This window comes from Schistocerca cancellata, chromosome 11 (genome assembly GCF_023864275.1).
Source record: "Schistocerca cancellata isolate TAMUIC-IGC-003103 chromosome 11, iqSchCanc2.1, whole genome shotgun sequence".
Lineage (NCBI taxonomy): Eukaryota > Metazoa > Arthropoda > Insecta > Orthoptera > Acrididae > Schistocerca > Schistocerca cancellata.
Genome location: NC_064636.1, coordinates 71,352,948 through 71,376,415, shown reverse-complemented (window position 1 = coordinate 71,376,415; position 23,468 = coordinate 71,352,948). Strand labels below are relative to the sequence as shown.

At 44.2% G+C, this 23,468-nt stretch overlaps 1 pseudogene; it reads left to right on the top strand.

Annotated features, from left to right (window-relative positions):
- The window catches only part of LOC126108217 (uncharacterized), a 42,079-nt pseudogene extending 19,009 nt beyond the window's left edge, over positions 1-23,070 (top strand).
- The last annotated feature ends 398 nt before the right edge of the window (positions 23,071-23,468 follow it).

Sequence of the window (23,468 nt, the reverse complement as noted above, 5' to 3'; positions counted from 1 at the left end):
ATGTATACTTGTCTTGATCGATTGTGACTTCCAGAATAACAAGACCGTCCAGGAAATTCCATGAAAACAACCCCCAGATCATACTGCTCCCGCCTGTGGCAGAATGTTTCCTTTCATATGTCTCATGCATTATATACTAACAGCTATCCATCCAATGAAACCTAAAACTTGATACATCTGAAAAGTCCACCTGTCGTCATTCAGTAGACGTCCTGTTGAGGTATTCGTGAGCAAATTTCAGCTTTCATCGCCAGTCTATTGCAGTCAGTGTGGGTGCATGGACTAGGCACCTGCTGCATAGGTCTTTATGCAGCAACATATGCTGAATGGTTGTTGAGGAGGTGACACTTTTGTTTGCCTCTTGGTTCATCTGGGCTGTCAGTTGCTTAATAGCTGCACATCTGTTCACTTGAACACATCTCCACATTGGTCCACCTGCATCTCGTAGTCTGGTGGCTAGCGTTGCTGCCTCTGGATCACAGGGTCTCGTGTTCGATTCCCGGCTGGGTTGGGGATTATCTCTGCCCGGGGACTGGGTGTTTGTGTTGACCTCATCATTTCATCATCGTCATCAGTGGCAAAATTGGACTGTATAGAAACTGGAGCATTGTATGGGCACTAATGACCACACAGTTGAATGCCCCACAAACTAAACATCATGATCTACATTGGTCGTTCACTTTTGTCATCTATGGCCTGTGGTGCGCCACAGTTGCCTCGGCGCCAGTATATTTTACCCATAGCAGCGTGCCAACAGCCTACAAATGCAGCCATTCTGAAATGGTTGCATTCTAGGGCCAGAAGCTAATGGTCATTCCTTTTTGGATGTTGGGTATATAATTCTGTTTCCACTTTACAACAATTGCTACAGTGTTTACCTGTGTCCTTCCCCTTCCTCCCCCCTCTTTATATATCCTCCACTGTAGTCTGTCACCTGTTGTCTTTGAGTGGTTATTGCATGTTCACATTGAACATAGGTTCTAGTCACATCAGTGTGACTGGACTGCATAGCACACAACGTCAGGTTGGTGGCTGTTGCATGCCTCTTTGTGGTGTTGCACTTTTAATGGTTAGCACTGTTCATATAAACATTTACCAGCATCTGTGCATTCCCGTTTGCAGGTGCACGATGTGGAGTTTGCTCCAGATCCGGAAATGCTAATAAACGAGACCCTGCCTGTGCTTAAGGAGGCGGTGGAGGCAGGCAAGGCACGGTTCATTGGGATCACAGGGTACCCTGTGTCTGCTTTGAAGGACATCATCACCAGGAGTAAGGACATCAGGATCAGCACATTCCTCTCCTACTGCCGAGACACCCTCGTCGACAGCTCTCTCCAGGAGTACATGCCCTTCTTCAAGGTGAGCCTGTAGCAGCGTGCTGTGCTGGGTACGTCATGCTGATAGGAACGGAAAGCTTTATACCAGGAGGCACCAGTCTGATATATATCAAACTTCAGGCTGATCTTCCTCACTTATTTTGAAATTCTGACTTGCTTGATGTGGCCTGCCACGTATCCCCTCCTGTGCAAATCTATTCATCTCAGAGGAACACTAGCATCCTACATTCTCAGTTATTTGTTGGATATGTTCCAATCTCTGTTTTTCCCTATAGAGTTCCCCTCTACAGCTCCTTCAGGTGTCGTGGTAGTTATTGCCCGATGTGTTAATACGGGTAAATATCCTCTCATCTTCTCCTGCCTTCTTGTCAGTCTTTTCTGCATGTTTCGCTCCTCAGCGATTCTGCAAAGAACCTCTCACTTCTTACCATATCAGTCTACTTAATTTTCAACATCCTTCTTAGTACCTCATGCCGAACGCTTCGATTCAATTCTGTTCCGTTATTACCACAGTCCATGATTCGCTTCCACACAATGCGGTGTCCAGATGCACATTCCCCGAAATTTTTTCTCCAAGATAAGACCGATTTTTGATACCAGTAAGCTTCTTTTGATCAGGAATGCCTTTATCAGCTGTGCTAGTCTGTTGTTTATGCCCTCCCTGTCTCGTCCATTTTGTCTTATTTTCCATCCAAACTAGCAGAACTCCTTTATTTCATCTGCTTCATGGCACAAAATTTGCATATTAAGTATCCCTAAGCTCATTCCTGGTACTCCTTATAACTTTAGTCTTTTGTCAGCCTACTTCCAGTGCTTAGTACTCATGACACTGTTGATTCCTTTCAAAAAGTGTTGTCATTCTTCCTCATTTCCAGTAGGGATATCATTATCATTAGCGAAAATTATCGTTGATATCCTTTCACCCTAAAGTTTAATCCCACTCTTCAAACTTCCGTCTGTTTTCGTCATTATTTGCTTCATGTATAGATGAATGGTAGTCCAAATACTGCATACCTGTCTAAAACTCTTTCTAATCCAAATAGTTCTTTCTTGATCTTCCATTCTTATTCTACCATCCCACCGAGCGAGGTGGTGCAGTGGTTAGCAGACTGGACTCGCATTCAGGAGGACATCAGTTCAAACCCCCATCTGGCCATCCTGATTTACGCTTCCCACGATTTCCCTAAATCACTTCAGGCAAATGCCGAGGTGGTTCCTTGGAAAGGCCACACCTGACTTCCTTCCTTGCCCTTCCCTGATGGGACCAAGGGCACGAAGGTCCTCCTGTATTCACTCTGGGCTGGAAGTCTACAACCACTGAATGTCATCTTGAGAAATTTCTAGCCATGGCTGAAGCAGATACTGTTTCAGTTGATGAAGGATGCTGGATGGAATATGGAGTGTAAGCATATGTCTTTCTGCTGCATCCCAGACATTTTCTAAGGGAGACAAAATAGGGACCGGACAGACCAGTCTAGGTCCACTACAACTATAAAGGTGTCAATGGGCTGAGCTGCAGCGCAATGGCGTGCATTATCCTGCTGGAATATGTTGTTTGGTACGCTGTGTAAGATAGGTATGGCATCTGGGTTTCCCATTCATGCCAGATTCTGGCAAGAATTCAACTTCCTTACTTCCTTTCAGTGATTACCAAATCTGTCCTGTAGTATTATCCAGTAGTTCCCCATGCAAGGAGACAGTTAATTCAAGACATAAATAATCATTTAAGACACAGACTTGCTAAATATAATGCTGTAGTAACATTTTTCCTTCTTTCATTTGTCATTTTGATTTAATAAGTCAATGAGTTGGATCATTATATGATTCCTCTAGGTCAAGTTTGATTTGTGTTACCTGTGGTGTTGTTGGCTTTTCTCCTTGTATATATGTCAGAATTGTGTTGGTGATTACTGATGATGTGTACATAGCATTTTGATCTTATTTGTCTGACATCTGCTAATAGGTTTGACATCTCCTTTGCGATTTTCCTAGAGACTTATCTGTATGTCTCCTCTGTCACCTTTAGGTTGAGGATTTTTCTCACTATTTTGCTTTATTCCTTTAGCATTTCTGTATCACTTTTTCATACGAACTGTTAATGTCTCGTTTGCATACAGTATTTAAGGCCTAGTTACTGTGTTGTAGTGTCTAACGTTTGAGTTAATGGGCATGAATTTCTTATTATATGTGTCCTGTATCTAGGCAATGGCCTTGCAGCAGTGGATACACCGGTTTCCGTTAGATCACCGAAGTTAAGCGCTGTCGGGCGTGGCTGGCACCTGGATGGGTGACCATCCAGCCGCTATGCGCTGTTACCATTTTTCGGGGTGCACTCAGCCTCGTGATGCCAATTGAGGAACTACTCGATCGAATAGTAGTGGTGAAAGAAAACCATCATAACAACCAGGAGAGCGGTGTGCTGACCACATGCCCCTCCTGTCTGCATCCTCAACTGAGGCTGACATGGGTTTGGATGGTCCCAATAGGCCACTTGTGGCCTGAAGACGGAGTGCTGCCATACGTCCTGTGTCTCATTGTATGATTTCTTCGTTTTGTGTTGTCAAGTTTTCTGTTATCTTCTCACCTGCTGTGGTTTCGAGGATTTGACCTAGATATTTGAAATGTGTAACTCGGTTCATCTTGTATGTGGAGTGTAATTTTTGTGTCTTTAATTCTGAGTAAAAGAACTGAGGCTTCTGGAAAGAGGTTTGTAGGCCAACTTCTTCTGTGCATTCTTTTAGTACTTCTGTTTCAAGACGCAAAGTAATTAATGATATTTAGGTGCTATTGGGCATTGACTTACAGCAAGGGGGAAGTTAAAAATTTGTCCCGGGTCGTGATTCGAACCCAGATATCCTGCTCACTAGATAGATGCTCTGACCACTTTGGTTCTTTTTTATCTCATTTTGGTCAAGTGTTTGTTCGGAGTGGACATCACATGATGCTAGTTCATGTCCATCGTTGACCCATTAATTAAGTTTTTTTTATTACAGAGGGCAGCTAACCCTGTGACAAAACACGCTGAAGACTAAGCGATCCAGACACAGTGGCCATGGTAACTGCATGGATTACCCTAGCACGCCTCCTGTCAGACCTGGACTGTCAACTTACCGACACACTACTGATGCAGTGCCCCTTGCCCGTTATCCTCATTACTCACTGCTTTTCGCCGTTTCCCGTAAGTGTTCGAGTGTGGTGCGCATCTGCACTGAAGGGATCATTGACTAGTCTAGTCTTAATTATACAGGTTGGTCCATCTAAAGTTTCGGATAAGATTATCTCGAAAACTATATATCAGGTAAAAATAGTGGATAAGACAAGTTCGTAAGCTCAAAGGGAGATACTACACGTGACCTCCAGCCCCTGCGCTCTTGGGTGGGATGGGGGGCAACTTTTAAATCTTAAATGGAAACACCTATTTTTTTATCGCAGTTACCGATTCTCCATAAAAAAGTAATCAAGTATTGTCTGAAACATTTTCTTAAACCATTACCCGAGAAAGACGCATCAAATCGATAGAAAATGTGCACCACTTCTTTCGTTACACCAAATTAAGCCATTTTTGTACAAAGTGTACTGTATCCTTCATTTACCGTTACCCAGGAACAACGACATGGACGTAGTAGAATGATGTTCCCATGGGGTGCTTCATTAGCTTGTCTCAGCGGCTCCCGCCCTGTGCGCGTTATTTTCACCCGGTGCGTATATATACGACTGTAGCACATAAAAATGAGACGCAAAATCCAGTATTGTCGGTGTAAAACGTTTCCTTTTTTAAAAATCTTTGTTCAGAATGTCCTATTTTGTTCAAAAAAGGTACTTTATTAGGAGAAAAAATACAGAACATATTACATTAGTAATACTTCAAAGTGTGATATCTCTCGAAACAAAAGTTCAAACAGAAAGGCACATTACATTTTACACAAATGTATCTTGTGTCACTTCGTTTATCGTGTTTTGCACATACAGTACACCTTCTCTGGGCGGCCTTCTTCTTTGAAGTTCCTGGGATTAGCGAGATAAGGTGGCGCTCGGTTAGGCGTAAGGGATTGTCACCATCAGCCGATCTCCTTCCACGACGTCCCTCTGTTTGCGGTTGGTGGTGAATCTCTAGGATCTCCTTGATACGTTGAAAATCAGATACTGAAATATTTCGTACCGTTTGAGTTTTATATAATGCATGTGCACTGAGCAGAGACAGATCCACCAAATGAAAAAATACTTTTTTATACCATTCTACAGTTTTTCGTACACATTCTACTCAACTTAGCATCATGTCGCTCCTGTCGACGGCCCCCATATTTTCAGTGTTGCTTACGATGCAAGCTGGTTTTGTTTTTGGTTCATTCGTGGTTCTCTCAATTTTATCAGTTTCTGTAATTTCGCTTGTATGAAGAGTTGAAAGCATCCTCACTTCCCTCTTGTCCTGCCACTTCAGAGCAAGAAGTTTATCTGTTGACATAAACTCGATCTCGTCTTTTCTAAGTTTTTGCGGTTTGTTCTCACAGTTCCACAGGCATTAGTCACTCTGTCATGCAAATAAGAAAATAACGTTGGGGTAGTGTACCAATTGTCAACATATAATGTGTGACCTTTACCAAGGTAACGTTCAAGTAAAGTGAGAACAATGCTTCCGGGTATTCCAACATTTACACCAAAGTCAGTTTATTTTTTTACGTCTGTTGCTGCACCCACATAAATAATAAAGTCAAGAATATAACCAGTTTCACAATCACATAACACAAAAAAATTTACACCAAATCTGTGGCGTTTGGAAGGAATGTACTGCTTGGAGAAGACACGACCTTTGAAGAGAACTAAACTTTCGTCAATGCACAAATTTTTAAAGAATAGAAAGCACCTCGAAATACTTTAAGTGATCCACAATTCGACGTAATTTCCAGATTTTGTCATCTCCAGGGTCCTTACTGTTATCAGCAAAATGTAACATTCTAAGTAACAGAAGATATCTATCTCTCTGCATGATTTGCGCAAACATTGGAGTAGACAGTAACTGATCATTGGTCCAATAACTGTTTATTTCATTTTTTTCTCACTTGAGCCATCAGAAAATTTACAGCAAGGAAACAGTAAACTTCGTCACTGTTTGTGTTTTTCCAACGTCGCAGTCTTGATTTTTCACTGGCATCAGTGCAAAGGTGTTCATAATATAAATTACATTGCTCAGCTATGTAGTTCACAGTTTCTTGGCTAAAAAAAAAAACTTGGAAGCAGTCGTACACAGTACATAAATCATCTAAATTGACGATTTTGCAACCGGATATTTCTGGCATACGCTCCTGCTCTTCTTCGGAATCGGAGAAAGAATCGACGATAACATCAAAATCTGGATCTGCATTTACTGGTTGAACGTTTGTTGGTTCACAAATATTTTTTATATTTGTGGTGACAGATTTATCTGCCAGCTCGTCGTCGTCATTATCTGTCCACCCATAATCAGCTGGATTGGGCATCATGATGTCATCGTCGTCACTTTGGTTTAGAATACTCAGCAGCTCATCGTCTGTAAACGGGCGGTAAAGTCGCGTCATTTTATTCGGTAACGCGGAAACGGCCGCACACAAACTAGGTAATATAACGATACGAATTCAGCATTCAATTGTCGTTCAGGCATTTCCTAGTATTCCAACAATTAAACTGCATACTTGCGCAACAATTGCCTCCGACTCGATGACCCGATTGTCGGCGTTATACGTAACTATACGACTGTAGCAGGGAACCGCTATAAGTATTTTTTATAGCAAATAGTACATATATGTCTGCAGCACTGAAACGATTAGCGTTTATTTACGTCTGGAGCAGTGAAAGGGTTAATTAATGAAATCAGCCACGAAGAAATTGTTCAAAATTATCCCCATTTGCTTCAATGCAGAAAGCCAATCGTCTGCGAAAGCTTTCCACAGTTTTGAGCAGCACATCCCGTGGTATGGCTGCACACGCTCTTCGAATGCGTTGCTCCATATCGTTTCAGGTTGTGGGCTGTCTTTCATAAACAAATAAACAATATTTTTTTAAATAACCCCACAAGAAAAAACAGGAGATGTTAGGTCTGGTGAAAGTGGAGGCCACTGAATTGGTCCGCCGCGTCCTATCCACCGACCAGGGTACCGTAAATTTAAAACGTTCCGCACATTTTTAGCATAATGCGGAGCTGCTCCATCCTGTTGGAACCACATTCGTTGCCTAATTTCTAAATCAACATCTTCCATTAGCTCCAACAATTCATCGCGGAGAAGTTGTAAATAAGATTCAGTCAAAAAAAATGGTCCTATCAAGTAACCGTTTAAAATTCCACACCAGACCATTAACGACCATTTGCCTTGATTGTCAACGGGTCTGTGCCAGTGTGGATTGTCAGGGGACCAACAATGACAATCATGACGATTTAATTCGCCATTGTTTTTGGACGTGGCTTCATTAGTGAACATAACGTATCTAAAAACATCATTGTCACCTCTTATCATTTCAAAGGCCCATTGGCAGAAATGCATTTGCATATCCTTTGGCGTTAATGCCTGAGTCAGTGTGATATGATATGCATGATATTTATGTGCCTTCAAAATCCTCAAAACAGTTGATTTTGGTATTCCAGTTTGTCTCTGAATTGCACGACTACAAATTTAGGGATCCAGTTGCACACAGGCGAGAAAGGTAAAGGTACAAGTGTCATTTTCCTTGTATTCGCGATGTTGTGGTGGGCGGTGCATGTATCCATTTTGAGCTCATTGAGTGCAATTTCGAATATGTTTTCACTTGGATGTCTGTTTCGGAAACGATCCGCATACAATTGCGCAGCTGCAGCGTAATTGTTGTGGCATTCACCTAAAATTAACATCATATAAACAATCTCTGTAGGAGGATAGTGAGCCATGTTTCGCTAAAGAATAATTTACTTTCGTCAGTTGATGTTTACGGTTCACAATCTGAAAGTGAAGTGACGTCTGATCACATTGCATCGAGCTTTATACTGAGCCATAGTTCGCAATTTTACCACGGTAGTGCCACAGTCGGGTCAGTAACGCAATTGTGAAGAGTTCCCTAAGGCGATTTTGATAAATGGTTCAAATGGCTCTGAGCACTATGGGACTTAACATCTATGGTCATCAGTCCCATAGAACTTAGAACTACTTAAACCTAACTAACCTAAGGACATCACACACATCCATGCCCGAGGCACGATTCGAACCTGCGACGATAACGGTCACGCGGTTTCAGACTGAAGCGTCTAGAACCGCACGGCCACACGGCCGGCGACGATTTTGATACCATTCCGCCACCTTCCATCAAAAACTGTGGCGGGTAGGATACATTTTGTACAAAAATAGCTTAATTTGGCATAATGAAGGAATTGGTGCACATTTTGTATAGATTTGATGCTTCCTTATCGGATCATTCTAAATAAATCGGAGCTCTTCCCCAATTTTAATGTTTCTTGATTTCAGCGCCATTTGTCAATTGTTTAAAAAAATGTTTCAGACAAAACTTGATTGCTTTTTTATGGAGAATCCGAATGTGCAATAAAAAATGGGGGTTTCCACTTAAGATTTAAATGTTGCCCCTCGCCCTACCCATGGGAGCGGGGGCTCGGGGTTATTTGTAGTATCATTTGGAGTCCCCCTTTAAGCTTACAAACTTGTCGTACCCACTACTTTTGCCCGATGTATAGTTTTCGAGATAATCTCATCCAAAACTTCAGATGGACCACATTGTACATACGGTCTCTGTTCTTTTGAACATGTCAAGAAGGACAGACACCACATACACATTTCTAATTGTTTGGTTTGAGAGTATGGCCTAGCTGTCTGCGAAATGGAGGTTTGAGATTTCTGTGTTCACTCGGGCTCTTCCTCGTTGCGTTGCTTCCCATTATCTGTAGATTTTTAGTTCTTTTTCCCCGTCCCTCATTACTTTGTCTTTGGCTGGACTGAACAATAGTGAGAATACTTCCAGAACGAAATTTTCACCCTACAGTGGAGTGTGGGCTGATATGACACTTGGAGGAAGATTAAAACTGTGTGCTGGTCCTAGACTCGAGCTCAGGACCTTTGCCTTTCGCTGGAAAGTGCTCCACCGACGGAGCTACCCAAGCAGGACTCACGCCCCGTCCTCACAGTTTTAATTCCGATAGTGCCTAGTCTCCTACCTTCCAAACAACACAATGGGGATAATCTGTAGCCTTTGCGTACTCGCAGTTTTGGTCACGAAGGCATCAGAGATTTCAGCTGTGAATTTAACTTCCAATGTTGTGTCAACCAATGTTTGTTTAATTAGTCATAGTGGATTTGTCTCAAGTCTCTGTTGTTCTAAGATGACGAACAAGAATTGCCAGTCAACAGCATCGTATGCTGTCTTCAAGCCTGCAGAGGTGTATATGTAGATACACTACTGGCCATTAAGTTTGCTACACCACGAAGATGACGTGCTACATACGCGAAATTTAACCGGCAGGAAGAAGATGCTGTGATATGCAAATCAGTACCTTTTCAGAGCATTCACACAAGGTTGACGCCGATGGCGACACCTACAACGTGCTGACACGAGGAAAGTTTCCAACCAATTTCTCATACACAAACAGCAGTTGACCAGTGTTGCCTGGTGAAACGTTGTTGTGATGCCTCGTGTAAGGAAGAGAAATACGTACCATCACGTTTCCGACTTTGATAGAGGTCGGATTGTAGCCTATCGCGATTGCTGTTTATCGTATCGCGACATTGCTGCTCGCGTTGGTCGAGATCCAATGACTGTTAGCAGAATATGGGATTGGTGGGTTCAGGAGGGTAATACGGAACGCCGTGCTGGATCCCAACGGCCTCGTATCGCTAGCAGTCGAGATGACAGGCATCTTATCCGCAGGGCTGTAACGCATCGTGCAGCCACGTCTCGATCTCCGAGTCAACAGATGGGGACGTTTGCAAGACACCAACCATCTGCACGAACAGTTCGACGATGTTTGCAGCAGCACGGACTATCAGCTCGGAGACCGTGGCTGCTGTTACCCTTGACGCTGCTTCACAGACAGGAGCGCCTGCGATAGTGTACTCGACGACGAACCTGGGTGCACGAATGGTTAAACGTCATTTTTTCGAATGAATCCAGGTTCTGTTTACAGCATCGTGATGGTCGCATCCGTGTTTGGCGACATCGTGGTGAACGCACATTGGAAGCGCGTATTTGTCATCGCTATACTGCCGTATCACCCGGCGTGATGGTACGTGGTGCCATCAGTTAGACGTCCCGGTCATCTCTCGTTCTCATTTACGGCACTTTGAACAGTGGACGTTACATTTCAGACGTATTACGACCCGTGGCTGTACCCTTCATTCGATCCCTGCGAAACCCTACATTTCAGCAGGATAATGCACGACCGCATGTTGCAGGTCCTGTACGGGCCTTTCTGGATACAGAAAATGTTCGACTGCTGTCGTGGCCAGCACATTCTCCAGGTCTCTCACCAATTGAAAACGTCTGGTCAATGGTGGCCGAGCAACTGGCTTGCCACAATACGCCAGTCACTACTCTTGATGAACTGTGGTATCGTGTTTAGCTGCATGGGCAGCTGTACCTGTACACGCCATCCGGGCTCTGTTTGACAATACCCAGGCTATCAAGGCCGTTATTACGGCCAGAGGTGGTTGTTCTGGGTACTGATTTCTCAGGATCTAAGCACCTAAACTGCGTGAATATGTAATCACATGTCAGTTCTAGTATAATATATTTGTCCAATGAATACCTGTTTGTTATCTGCATTTCTTCTTGGTGTAGCAATTTTAATGGCCAGTATTGTATAACTTTGGTTGTGAAGTGAGATCCCACTCGATCACTTGGTCTGCTTTTCTCCTTGCCTTCCTCAGGAGCGCGGCGTCGGAATGATCAGCGCTTCTGGCCCCTCGATGGGTCTCCTGACGAACGCAGGACCCCAGCCCTGTCACCCGGCGCCAGAGGAGCTGCAGGAGGTGTGTCGGTGTGCGGCCGGCTACTGCGAGGTGAGGGCGGCAGCGGTGCAGTGGGGCACCGGGTCACCCCATCCTGTCTCTTATCCCACATGTTACTCAGACCCCAGTCTGAAGGAGCACCATCAGCACTGTAGAATGATCCAGTATACGATCTCACCAGCAATTCGCTTAGTACTGTTGAAGCTATTTTTACTAAGTTTCTACTTTAGTTATGTTTATCACGTAAATATGAACCAATCTACCTTTCTGCATGTGATCTTTTGTTTAGTTTTTACCAAACGTGTTTCACCTATTCATACCAGGCATTTCAGTGTTCTGCAATAAAAGGAAAATTACTTATTATACGTATTTTTACGAGATATAATACACACATCAAAAATAGTTTTGCATCACCTCAATTCCCAGAACACCTGAAGACAGACATTCACTGTGGATATTGTTTCGCAGACGTAGTCCCTCACTAAACCCACCCAAAGATGTAAACAACCATGCACGAGGAGCGCCTATTACACAGTGGAGGTCCGACAGCCAATCAGTTCCAATCATTCCACCAGGAGGGATGTACACTGCTCATGTTGTCTGTATTTCAACCACGCCTAAATGGTCAATACCGCTGTTTGATCGCGTCCGCATTGTTACTTTGTGCCAGGAAGGGCTCTCAACAAGGGAAGTGTCCAGGCATCTCGAAGTGAATCAAAGCGATGTTGTTCAGACATGGAGGAGACACAGAGAGACAGGAACACTGAATGGCCCAAACTACCATTTTCGTTTCTAAACACAAGCACATCGAGGAAATGTAGTTTGCCGTCTACCTCCTCCTCCATTGTAAACTGAATTCTCGAGTTTATACTGTTCAGATGTTCGTGGAACCGGCTTAGTTCCTCCCTACCATGTCTCCACAACACAAACGTGTCATCCACGTATCGGAACCATACATTTGGTTTCTTGCTGGCAGTACTTAAGGCCTGTTCTTCGAATTTCTCGATAAAGAAGTTTGTAATTACGGGACTTAGTGGGCTTCCCATAGCCACGCCATCCGTTTGCTCATAAAACTGTTCATTCCACTTGAAGTATGTGGTCGTCAATCAACACTTAAACAGTTCTAAAATATCGGCAGGAAAAATTCGATCCAGCTGTTCCAATACATCATTAAGTGGAACCATGGTAAACAGCGATACCACATCGAAGCTGACCAATATGTCCTCCGGCTGGACCACTATGCCATTCAATCTGCTGATGAAATGTGTCGAATTCTTTATATAAGAGTCCGAACGGCCCACATGTGGTTTTAACAGCGTAGTCAAAAACTTGGCTAACGAGTAGGTGGGCGAACCAATGGCACTTAGTATCGGTCTTAACGGCACCGAATTGCAGAGACCTTTCCGTACACTCTCTTCAATGGAGGACTTTTTTATTAACTGCGACACAGTTCTGAGAACGTTGTTAGTGGGGTCCTTATTCAGCTTCCTATATGCTTGCGGATCCAGTAGATCAGTAATTTTTCCCTGATAGTCGGCCACATCCATAACCACCGTTGCGCTTCCTTTGTCAGCTGGGAGAACCAAAATACTATCGTCGTCATTCAGGAGTTTTAAAGCTCTTCTCTCACCCACAGTTATATTACTTCTCGGCGGTTTTGCATTGACTAATATTCTCACTGTTTCTATACGGATTTCTTCAGCTCTTACAGAATCTACACTGCGAATTCCTGCTTCTACATTGGCTATAATTTCTTCCGTGGGCACAAAACGCGGACTAACAGCAAAATTTCCTCCCTTGGCAAGCACAGATGTCTCATCGTCAGATAACGAACGTTTGGCCAAATTGATAACGGTCCGGGAAACGTCTAAATGCCGAACAGTCTGATTAGGTAGCAAATTATCAAACTTCTTCTTCTGTCTACTAGACGTCGTCAACATACGCTTCCCCATGGTATCATGCAGTAGTCTATCAATTTTATCCCAGTCACCGCTGCACAGTTTATTACTGATCGTAATATGGAGAGACATTAACTTACAGTTTGTGCTTGCCAAGTCCCGTCGGGTCTGCTGAATGCGCTCTCGTAGTAAGGCCTCCTCAGTCCGTCTGAAAATGCGTTGTGTCTTTCCCGAATTGAACAGTCGCTTTATCTTCAGAAACTTCGGTATAGCGCCGACGGCTCTGCAACGAGACAGGAATGTGAGGGAACACAAAAGCTGCACTCTCTTCTTCTGGAGTCCTTCCAGGCGTCGCACTTCTCTTCACATCTCCTACCCGTAGAGGCGTCTGATACTAAAATGTAGGCTTTCACGGCCGGAAATATGTCCATTATAATTATCCGGGCTGTTATGCCGTGGTCGGTTGATGAATTCTGTGGTGATTCCCAACGGCCTTAGGTACTGCCAGCAAGAAACCAAATGTATGGTTCCGATACGTGGATGACACGTTTGTGTTGTGGAGACATGGTAGGGAGGAACTAAGCCGGTTCCACGAACATCTGAACAGTATAAACTCGAGAATTCAGTTTACAATGGAGGAGGAGGTAGATGGCAAACTATATTTCCTCGATGTGCTTGTGTTTAGAAACGAAAATGGTAGTTTGGGCCACTCAGTGTACCGCAAACCCACGCACACGGACCGTTATTTGCACCGGGATTCGAACCACCACCCACAACAGAAGCGGGGTGTTATCAAGACGTTAGCGGACAGAGCTAGAAATATTTGTGAACCTGAGTTGCTCGACGCTGAGATGGAACATCTCCACAATGCACTAACGAAGAACGGATATTGGTCCGCCGAAATAAAACGTGCGTTGAGGCAGCCACGCAGAAATCATACTGACGTACAGGCTACTGCAAAATCTAAGGTTTTCCTGCCGTTTGTTAAGAATGTAGCGGAAAGAATAGGGAGGATCTTGACGAAGCGGAATATTACCGTAATTTACAAGCCCACCAGGAAGATACAGGAATACCTTAAGCCTGCCAAGAACGCTCGCATACCATTGGAAAAATCTGGAGTGTATAGGATCCCATGCAGCTGTGGTGATGTTTATGTGGGTACCACTAAAAGAACTGTTTCTAAACGTTTGGAAGAGCACAATGGAAATTGTAGAAGAGGAGAAACGGAACGATCAGCTGTTGCGGAGCATGCTTTCCAGCCAGGGAACCACAATATTCGTTTCGAGGAGACGCAAGTACTAGCAGCCACGAGCGGATATTACGAAAGGCTCTACAGGGAGGCAATCGAAATCGCTAAACACTCAAATCATTTCAACCGAAAGGAGGAGTGCGTCAAATTAAACGGTATATGGATGCCGGTGTTAAAGAAGATATGTACGACTCGTCCACTACTGGGTGATGGCAACGGCGATCGACGGCGACGGACAACGGCCAATTGCACTGACGTTTTCAAAACACGTGACGTCACGCCGCGGCGCGGGAGCGCGCGGACACGGAATTTAGCGGCAGTCAGTAGCGAGCCAGTGGGTGTGTCGGACCTTCCATCGAGCTACGGACCCCCTTGAAGATGTCTCCCGCAGTCGGAGACGAAACGTTGGGAATCACCACAGAATTCATCAACCGACCACGGCATAACAGCCCGGATAATTATAATGGACATGATATTTCTGGCCGTGAAAGTCTACATTTTAGTATAATCTGTCTTCCCCATCCTGTTGATGCGTTGTTTCCGTTTCAAGTATCTGCGTCCTGATTTTTATTTATGCAGTATACTTTTAAATGGTTCAAATGGCTCTAAGCACTATGGGACTTAATAACTGAGGTCATCAGTCCCCTAGACTTAGAACTAACTAACCTAAGGACATCACACTCATCCATGCGTGAGACAGGATTCGAACCTACGACCGTAGCATCAGCGCAGCTCCGGACTGAAGCGCGTAGAACCGCTCGGCCGCAGCGGCCGGCAATATACATTCGGTCTTTCTATTATAATATTGTTGTGTATTTGATCTTTTACCTTTCCATAAAAAATTTCGTTGCAGGTGAGAGTGTTCATCTCTTGTCTTTCTCAGTCTGTGTCCAAGATATGCTTTCATATACGAGATGTCTCAATAATTTTATTTTTACATGAAAGCCTGTACCTTAATCTACGCACTGACGCCATTACGGTCTGATTCTTGCTTGTTTACGTTGTGTACTGAGTGTTTAAGATGCCTCCGATAATCGTGAGTCCCGCCGACTGTGGAGTACGGGCTGTTATAAGATTTCTTACTGCTAAATGCCTAAAAGGGATCGATATTCATCGTGAGATCTGTGCAGTTTACGGAGAAAACATTATGAGTGATGGAACGGTAAGAAAGTGGGTGAGAACATTTAAAGATGGCCGCACAAATGTGCACGATCGTTAATGAAAGTTTGGTGCAGGAAGTGGACAATAAGGTGAGAGAAAACAGACGCTTTGCGATTTCCTCCTTGCGGGATGATTTTCCTAATGTTTCTCGTGGTGTTTTGCACGGCATTGTGACCGAGCACTAGAATTACCGAAAACTGTGCGCACGTTGGGTACCGTAAAAGGTTGACGGATGTGCACAAAACGAAACGTTTAGACAGTGCATTGTCTTTTCTTGAGCGGTACCACAACGACGGTGATGATTCCTCAAGCCAAATTGTTACGGGCGATGAAACATGGGTCGCCTACGTCACACCAGAATCAAAGAAACAGTCCGTGGAAGTTGAGCAAGGGCATCTTTTTGCTGCAAGGCAATGTCCGTCCGCATGTGACGGATCAGACCAAAGGTCTTATCACATCTTTTCGATGGGAAACTCTAGGTCATCCTCCGTACAGCCCCGATCTTGCGCCCAGTGACTACCATCTGTTGCTGCACTTGAAGAAACACCTGGGCGGTCAGCGTCTTCCAGACGATGGTTAACAAGTCAGGCGGCAAACTTCTATGAGGAGGGTATTCAAAAACTGGTGCTCCGTTAAGACAAGTGCCTCAGTATTGACGGAAATTATGTAGAAAAGTAGATTAAGGTACAGGCTTTCATGAAAAAATAAAATTATTGAGATATCTTAGCACGTCTTTTTTTAAATTTCAAAACGGTACTTACTTAAGAAACACGCCTTGTACAATAGGCGTAGCCATTACTTTGTAAGATATTTGCTTTATATCCTTCCTTTTCTTGTCACCGAGTTCTCTCTGTATCGCATCACATACAATTTGATACTGATACCATTTATTAGTGACATCGTTGCCATACTTGTACCTATTACCGCAGCCAGACAGTTGGTAATGTGGCACCTGTTCTTTTGTTTGTTTAGTCCAGTGGTTCCCTATGCTCGAGGGGTCCGCAAGATGCTATTAGAGTAAAAAATGTATTAAATATATTTCGTATGATAAAAGATTTTTTGTTTTGGCCGCTTCCTGCACGAGCAGAGCTTTAGCGAACGCTAACTTCTGCGTCTAGCGTCTTCCTAGAGCCAACTGACACTAGCACACACTAGCGGAAAATTAGAATTATATAGAGACAAATAGTTCTGCTGTATGCCGTTAGACTGTCCGCGCTGCCTCTTTGCAGCTGACAGCCACTTTACACACAAACTTGCATTCAGACGACAATCGGCCATTGTTAATTTATTGGTTCAAAAATGGTTCAAATGGCTCTGAGCACTATGGGACTCAACTGCTGAGGTCACCAGTCCCCTAGAACTTAGAACTACTTAAACCTAACTAACCTAAGGACATCACACACATCCATGCCCTAAGCAGGATTCGAACCTGCGACCCTAGCGGTCTGACGATTACAGCCTGTAGCGCCTAGAACCGCTCGGCCACATCGGCTGGCCCCCTCATTTTCAGTTCATACTCAATTTTTTTTTAGGAGTTTGCTATACTAAACACCTAGATTTGAAGACAAAGATTTTGAGCAATAATCAAGAATTTAACAATAACAATGATGGCAAGAAGAGAATAGAAGCTTTCGAAACGTGGTGCTACAGAAGAATGCTGAAGATTAGATGTGTAGATCACATAACTAATGAGGAGGTATTGAATAGAATTGGGGAGAAGAGGAGTCTGTGGCACAACTTGATTAGAAGAAGGCATCTGTTGGTAGGGCATGTTCTGAGGCATCAAGGGATCACCAATTTAGCACTGGAGGGCAGCGTGGAGGGTAAAAATCGTAGAGGGAGACCAAGAGATGAATACACTAAGCAGATTCAGAAGGATGTAGGTTGCAGTAGGTACTGGGAGATGAAGCAGCTTGCACAGGATAGAGTAGAATGGAGAGATGCATCAAACCAGTTTCAGGACTGAAGACCACAACAACAACAACAATGATGGCTAAATTGAAAAAGTTTTAAGCTCAATATTTTTTCAACAATGAACATGTCAATGTTTTTTCTAAGTAACAAAAATAGAAAACGTATAAAAAGACTCTTAATTTGCCTTTTTTATGTAGATACTGTGATATGACAAGGTATCAGTTATGCTGTATGAGGGGGTCCTAGAGAAAATTTTGTTGGGAACCCCAAGTCTAGTCAGTGCACCTAACTTTCACGATCCTTCTATTGTTGTTGTGGTCCTCAGTCCTGAGACTGGTTTGATGCAGCTCTCCGTGCTACTCTATCCTGCGCAAGCTTCTTCATCACCCAGTACCTACTACAACCTACATCCTCCTGAATTTGCTTGGTGTATACATGTCTTGGTCTCCCTCTACGATTTTTACCCTCCACGCTGCCCTCCAATACTAAATTGGTGATCCCTTGATGCCTCAGAACATGTCCTACCAACCGATCCCTTCTTCTAGTCAAGTTGTGCCACAAACTTCTCTTCTCCCCAATCCTATTCAACACCTCCTGATTAGTTATGTGATCTACCCATCTAATCTTCAGCATTCTTCTGTAGCACCACATTTCGAAAGCTTCTATTCTCTTCTTGTTTAAGCTATTTATCGTCCATGTTTCACTTCCATACATGGCTACACTCCATACAAATAATTTCAGAAACGACTTCCTGACACTTAAATCTATACTCGATGTTAACAAATTTCTCTTCTTCAGAAATGCTTTCCTTGCCATTGCCAGTCCACATTTTATATCCTCTCTACTTCGACCCTCATCAGTTATTTTGCCCCCCAAATAGCAAAACTCCTTTACTACTTTAAGTGTCTTATTTCCTAATCTAATACACTTAACATCACCCAACTTAAGTCGACTACATTCCATTATCCTCGTTTTGCTTTTGTTGATGTTCGTCTTATATCATCCTTTCAAGACACTGTCCATTCCGTTCAACTGCTCTTCCAAGTCCTTTGCTGTCTCTGACAGAATTACAATGTCACTGGCGAACCTCAAAGTATTTAATTCTTCTCCACGGATTTTAATACCTACTCCGAATTTTGCTTTTGTTTCCTTCACTGCTTGCTCAATATACAGATTGAATAACATCGGGGAGAGGTTACAACCCTGTCTCACTCCCTTCCCAACCACTGCTTCCGTTTTATGCCCAACTCTTATAACTGCCATTTGGTTTCTATATAATTGTAATTAGCCTTTCGCTCCCTGTATTTTACCCCTACCAGCTTCAGCATTTGAAAGAGAGTATTCCAGTCAACATTGTCAAAAGCTTTTTCTAAGTGTACAAATGCTAGGTTTGCCTTTCCTTAATCTAGCTTCTAAGATAAGCCGTAGGGTCAGTATTGCCTCACGTGCTCCAATATTTCTACGGAATCCAAACTGATCTTCCCCAAGGTCGGCTTCTACTAGATCCTTCTATAGCACCACATCTCAGCACTTCAATTCTCTCCTTTTCCTGGTTTCTCTACATCCCACGGAATGTTACTGGCGTAATGTAATGGTGCCTCTGAACATAGCCTAGTCCACCTCTGGCACTTTTTGTTCCCAGAGCCAGGGTGTGGAGCTGGCTAAGCTCGCTGTCTACCACGCGCTGACGCGCGAGGGCCAGGCGACGCACATCGTAGGGGCCAACTGCAGGGAGGTGCTGCACTTGAACCTGAGGACACTGCGAGGGACTCACCGAGGCAGAGCGACAGGTGCTGGAGCACGTCAAGGACAGGTAAGGCGAGGGTTCGGCCCGCGACTGAGCTTCTGGTACTTGGTAAATTACACTGCTGGCTAGTAAAATTTCGACACACTGAAGTGCCGAAGAAACTGGTACGCCTGCCTAATATCCTGTAGGGTCCCCGCGAGCACGCGGAACTGCCGCAGTATAACGTGGCATGCGCTCGAGTAATGTCTGAAGTACACTACTGGCCATTAAAATTGCTACGCCAAGAAGAAATGCAGATGATAAACGAGTATTCATTGGACAAATACGTTCTCACGCAATTTGGGTGCATACATCCTGAGAAATCAGTACCCAGAAAAACCACATCTGGCCGTAATAACGACCTTGATACGTCTGCACATTGAGTCAAACACAGCTCGGATGGCGTGTACAGCTACAGCTGCCCTTGCAACTTCAACACGATATCACAGTTCATCAAGAGTAGAGACTGGCATATTGTGACGAGCCAGTCGCTTGGCCACCATTGACCAGACGTTTTCAGTTGGTGAGAGATCTGGACAATGTGCTGGCCAGGGCAGCAGTCGAAAATTTTCTGTATCCAGAAAGGTCAGTGCAGGACCTGCAACATGCGGTCGTGCATTATCCTGCTGAAATGTAGGGTTTCGCAGGGATCGAATGAAGGGTAGAGCCACGGGTCGTAACACATCTGAAATGTAACGTCCACTGTTCAAAGTGCCGTCAGTGCGAACAAGAGGTGACCGAGACATATAACCAATCCCTCCCCATACCATCACCCAGGGTGATACGCCAGTATGGTGATGACGAATACACGCTTCCAATGCGCGTTCACCGCGATGTCGCCAATCACAGATGCGACCATCGGGATGCTGTAAACAGAACCTGGATTCATCCGAAAAAATGACGTTTTGCCATTCGTGCACCCTGATTCGTCGTCGAGTACACCATCGCAAGCGCTCCTGTCTGTGATGCAGCATCAAGGGTAACTGCAGCCATGGTCTCCAAGCTGATAGTTCATGCTGCTACAAATGTCGTCGAACTGTTCGTGCAGATGGTTGGTGTCTTGCAGACATCCCCATCTGTTGACTCAAGGATCGAGACGCGGCTGCACGATCCGTTACAGCCCTGCGGATAAGATGCCTGTCATCTCGACTGCTAGTGATACGACGCCATTGGGATCCAGCTTGGCGTTCCGTATTACCCTCCTCAACCCACCGATTCCGTATTCTGCTAACAGTCATCGGATCTCGACCAACGCGAGCAGAAACGTCGCAATTCCATAAACCGCAATCGCGATAGGCTACAATCCGACCTTTATCAAAGTCGGAAACGTGATGGTACGCATTTCTCCTCCTTACACGAGGCATCACAACAACGTTTCACCAGGCAACGCCGGTCAATTGCTGTCTGTGTATGAGAAATTGGTCGGAAACTTTCCTCATGTGAGCACATTGTAGGTGTCGCCAACGGCGCCAGCCTTGCGTGAATGTTCTGGAAAGCTAATCATTTGCATATCACAGCATCTTCTTCCTCTCGGTTAAATTTCGCGCCTGTAGCTCGTCATCTTCGCGGTGTAGCAATTTTAATGGCCAGTAGTGTAACTGTGGAGGGAATTGACACCAGGGCTGTCCATAAATCCGTGAGATTACAAGGTGCGCAGGTCTCTTCTGAACAGCACGTTGCAAGGCATCCCAGATATGCTCAGTAATGTTCATGTCTGGGGTGTTTGGTGGACAGCGGAAGTGTTTAAACTCAGAAGAGTGTTCCTGGAGCCATGTAGCAATTCTGGACGTACAGGGATTCGCATTGTCGTTTTGGAACTGCCCAAGTCCGTCGGATTGCACAGTGGACATGAGTAGATGCATGTAATCAGACAGGATGCTTACGTACGTGTCAACTGTTCAAATGGCTCTGTGCACTGTGGGACTTAACATGTGAGGTCATCAGTCCCCTAGAACTTAGAACTATTTAAACCTAACTAACCTAAGAACATCACACACATCCACCTGTAGAAGAAGCAGGACACCTTTCCTTTGCAGTCCTGCACATTTCCTCTCTTCATCACGGACTTGACTTTTTTCTCAGTTGCAGCTCAATATGAAAGGCTGTTGATGATGTGTTCATAAAAAAAAAAAAAAAATCCCAGATAACTGGAATGGGTTCACTCCAGAAGATGATCAACATGAAACATGATGTTATCAGCCGATGGCTGCGTTTGTAATTCAGGGTGTTTCGACGGCATGCTTTGACACTTAGCTGGTGGCTTAAAATGATGTATCCAGTTTTTGTGGCAGGTGAAAATTCTGTTCAATAGTGCCATCACCTTCGCTACTGCAAAGGATTTCTGAACTTGTCTCAGAGGCAAAGTGTGTATCCCTTGTGATGAACGATAAGCTCTCTGGGAACCGACCATGCAAAAGTTTTCTTCTTCTGTGTGGTGTAGTATGTAAATAATGTCGTGTGACTAGGGCCTCCCGTCGGGTAGACCATTCGCCGGGTGCAAGTCTTTCGATTTGACGCCACTTCGGCGACTTGCGTGTCGATGGGGATGAAATGACGATGATTAAGACAACACAACACCCAGTCCCTGAGCGGAGAAAATCTCCGACCCAGCCGGGAATCGAACCCGGCTGATTGTTTAACTGTGAGTTGTCGGTCGTTTTGGATAAGTGGATCAGTCAGTAAGAGCTGGCAGTGCTGAGTCGGACGCTGGTGTCACATGCCCTGAGCTGTGGTCGCACGTTCGAGGCCTCTTTTTAATTTTCCGACCCACGCGTAGATACTTGGACGGTTCAAACAAATACTGCCGTACTATTTGTTCATCCGAGAGCGTATTTCCGTTGGCTGTACACTTTTCCAAATCCTTCGCAACAAACATTTTTGCATGAATGTACGCAGCAGGAGGTAAAATTATTGCTTTCAGAGTTCCATGCCTCAGTCTCTAGAAATGGAACCCCGACAGAATCGCTTTGCTGTCCGCCTGTCTATCTCTCTCTTCTATCTGTATGTCCCCGCAATAGAAACTGTCGAATATTGGGAATAGTTCGTGTAATCGGAAATTTTTGTACAGTGCGTTTCTCCTCAATAGCCCTGAAACTACTGCCTCTAGCGAAAAATTAACCCAGTACAAAATTTAACTATATTAAATTTCCTACAAAAATGTGTTGTTCATTTCTTTCTGTAGCAGTAATAGTTCACACATTACGGACCATAGAATATGAAAAATCGCACCTGGTTTTTTAAGGGTAGGTAGAACATTGCAGGTTGCATAAAATGACATCGGTAGGGGCAGCTGAATCAATCTATTCGGAGAACGTGGATTGCATCACTCTTACCTGCCCTGTGTTGCTGCACGGAACTGCTAATCAATTGCAGCTCTAAGCTTGTAGTGCACTTCATGCCATCCTGGTGTTTTTGCACGTCGACGTCATGATTCTGCAGTACTAATAGCCAGCAGTGTACTTACAGCCAGTTGGGGCTTTCTTTTGAGATGCGGCACTTATACATGTTTACCAATATTATCACACGTCACGTTCAAGTAATGGGTGGAGTCATAGTGAGTGATGTCTGTTTCAGGTTCTTTGCTGACTTGAAGGTGAGGCATTGGGAAGGCAAGGAATTACGAGACAGGGAAGCAATACCGAAAGAGTTGGCGGAAAAGGAAAAACTAGAAGCAAGTCCTGATGAAAACGCCAGCGCACCACGAAGTTGCGGACAATGGGTCATTTGGGTCGGTAATCGTGCTGATGGCACAGTGCACATCCAATGTAGGTAGGCTTTGTGCCATGCTTTTCGTCTGCTTAGTAATTACTTGTAATTGTTAAAAAGGGTTCTGTATCTGTGAGAGAAGAATCTGAAGCAAAGCGAATCAGACAACTGTGTGTTCAATGATAAATTACTTTGAACACCATTAATGGTAAACACCGTTTTGTAATTGTAAATAATATCCACTCTGCAATAAATGTTAACGTTAAAAGCAATATTATTACTTGGAAAATACTTCCTGGAGTTTCTTACTGTTGATGCCAGACACATACTGTCACTCTATGATCGTATTCATTTTCCTGGTCCACTGAAACCTGATCATGGCAGTAGGACCTTGCTGTGGTTTGACTTATTATGATTCTACATTTAACAGTTAACCAAGGAACTGTATATGGCCATGACACCAAC